We start from the raw sequence: 295 nt of genomic DNA on the forward strand, positions 1-295 counted from the left end.
AAGAAATGTCATTCCTATACTTTTTTCCCTACAAATACTTTTCCTCCCCTACAGTACACTTACTTTTGCTTGGCTGTCTAATCTGGACCATAGATATACTCATTTGCTCCAAAATAATCAAATTAGGCTTCTAATTATGCCAATCCCTATATTTTGCACACTTTTTGCTTTTGGGGTTGATAATATGGGCTTCATTCAAAAAACATCCATATTTCCTCCTTCTACTCTTTTTTACTCTTTCTTAAAATGGATACATATTTACCTATCCCCTTAGTGAATGAAACCATTGATAGGG

The sequence above is a fragment of the Xenopus laevis genome, chromosome 8L, assembly GCF_017654675.1.
Source record: "Xenopus laevis strain J_2021 chromosome 8L, Xenopus_laevis_v10.1, whole genome shotgun sequence".
Classification (NCBI taxonomy): Eukaryota; Metazoa; Chordata; class Amphibia; order Anura; family Pipidae; genus Xenopus; species Xenopus laevis.